Consider the following 2,768-nt stretch of genomic DNA (forward strand, 5'->3'; position numbering starts at 1 on the left):
TCGTACTCCTAGCGATTCAGATCGCGGTTGATTCCGATCTAAGCACCGAAGAACGGTGCCTCCGCGTTCAACACACGTGCAGCCCGGTGACGTCTCCCACGCCTTGATCCAGCAAGGAGAGAGGGAGAGGTTGGGGAAGACTCCATCCAGCAGTAGCACGATGGCGTGGTGGTGATGGAGGAGCGTGGCAATCCCGCAGGGCTTCGCCAAGCACCGCAGGAGAGGAGGAGGAGGGAGAGGGGTAGGGCTGCGCCGAAAGAGAGACGTTCTCATGTGTATGGCAGCCCCAAAACCCCAATATATATAGGGGAGGGGGAGGGCTGCGCCCCCATCTAGGGTTCCCCCCAAGGGGTGCGGCCAGCCCTAGATGTGGCTTGGGGGCGGCCAAGGGGGGGAGAGAAGGGGGGCGCCCCACTAGATGGGCCTTAGGCATATCTGTGCCTAGGGTTTCCCCCTTCCCCCCTTTCCTGCGCCCTGGGCCTCCTGTGGGGGGCGCACCAGCCCACCTGGGGCTGGTCCCCTCCCACACTTGGCCCATGCAGCCCTCTGGGGCCGGTGGCCCCACTTGGTGGACCCCCGGGACCCTCCCGGTGGTCCCGGTACATTACCGATATCACCCAAAACTTTTCCGGTGACCAAAACATGACTTCCCATATATAAATCTTTACCTCCGGACCATTCCGGAACTCCTCGTGACGTCCGGGATCTCATCCGGGACTCCGAACAAAATTCGGTAACCATGTACAAACTTTCCCTATAACCCTAGCATCATCGAACCTTAAGTGTGTAGACCCTACGGGTTCGGGAACCATGCAGACATGACCGAGACGTTCTCCGGTCAATAACCAACAGCGGGATCTGGATACCCATGTTGGCTCCCACATGTTCCACGATGATCTCATCGGATGAACCACGATGTCGGGGATTCAATCAATCCCGTATACAATTCCCTTTGTCTATCGGTATGTTACTTGCCCGAGATTCGATCGTCGGTATCCCTATACCTTGTTCAATCTCGTTACCGGCAAGTCTCTTTACTCGTTCCGTAACTCACATCATCCCGTGATCAACTCCTTGGTCACATTGTGCACATTATGATGATGTCCTACCGAGTGGGCCCAGAGATACCTCTCCGTTTACACGGAGTGACAAATCCCAGTCTCGATTCGTGCCAACCCAACAGACACTTTCGGAGATACCTGTAGTGCACCTTTATAGCCACCCAGTTATGTTGTGATGTTTGGTACACCCAAAGCATTCCTACGGTATCCGGGAGTTGCACAATCTCATGGTCTAAGGAACTGATACTTGACATTAGAAAAGCTCTGAGCAAACGAACTACACGATCTTGTGCTAGGCTTAGGATTGGGTCTCGTCCATCACATCATTCTCCTAATGATGTGATCCCGTTATCAATGACATCCAATGTCCATGGTCAGGAAACCGTAACCATCTATTGATCAACGAGCTAGTCAACTAGAGGCTTACTAGGGACATGGTGTTGTCTATGTATCCACACAAGTATCTGAGTTTCCTATCAATACAATTCTAGCATGGATAAGAAACGATTATCATGAACAAGGAAATATAATAATAACCAATTTATTATTGCCTCTAGGGCATATTTCCAACAAAAGGCACGGGAGCTTAGATCCCGCATTCAGTTATATTTGGGAAAATGAATACCCTGTAACTGATAAAAGAGCTTACCGCGCCGGCTCGGCGCTTCGCGCTGAGTCCGCGATCCTCAGTGAGGGGTGGAGGGACCTCGACACTCTTGAACAGCACCTTCCAGACGTCCTTGTGCGTCGTGTCGAAGAGTTCCTTCAGAGTCTGGTGCTGGGCCGGGTCGAACTCCCACAAATTGAACACCCGTTGTTGACACGGGAGGATCCGGCGGATGAGCATGACCTGGACTATGTTAACAAGCTTTAGCTTCCTGTTTATCATATTTTGGATACAGGTCTGGAGTCCGGTGAGCTCTACCGGATTACCCCAAAGCAGGCCCTTCTCTTTCCAGGAGGTGAGCCGCGTGGGGATTCCGGATCGGAATTCGGGGGCTGCCGCCCATTTGGCATCGCGCGGCTCGGTGATGTAAAACCACCCCGATTGCCACTCCTTTATGGTCTCCACATAGGAGTCCTCGAGCCATGTGACGTTGGACATCTTGCCCACCATGGCGCCTCCGCACTCCGCCTGCTGGCCGCTCACCACCTTCGGTTTGACATTAAAAGTCTTCAGCCATAAGCCGAAGTGGGGCTTGATGCGGAGGAAGGCCTCGCACACGACGATAAACGCCGAGATGTTGAGGATGAAGTTCGGGGCCAGATCGTGGAAATCCAGGCCATAGTAGAACATGAGCCCCCGGACGAATGAGTGGAGAGGGAATCCCAGTCCGCGGAGGAAATGGGTAAGGAACACTACCCTCTCATGGGGCCTGGGGGTGGGGATGAGCTGCCCCTCATCTGGGAGCCGGTGCGCGATGTCGTCGGGCAGATATCCGGCTCTCCTCAGCTTCTTGACGTCTCCCTCCGTGACGGAGGAGACCATCCACTTGCCTCCCGCTCCAGACATGGTTGGAGAAGGTTGAGGAAGAAGACGCGGACTTGGGCGCTGGAGCTCGAGTGTGCGAAAACGGATGAGCAAAGGAGGAAGAAGGCGTGGATGAAAAGGTGAATCCTTATCCCTTTATATGGGCGAACGAAACTATGCGTCCCTACCAGCCTGGTAAAACTCGCTTATCCCCCAAGCGCCGTAATCAATGGTGC

This window comes from Aegilops tauschii, chromosome 1 (genome assembly GCF_002575655.3).
Source record: "Aegilops tauschii subsp. strangulata cultivar AL8/78 chromosome 1, Aet v6.0, whole genome shotgun sequence".
NCBI classification, from domain to species: Eukaryota; Viridiplantae; Streptophyta; class Magnoliopsida; order Poales; family Poaceae; genus Aegilops; species Aegilops tauschii.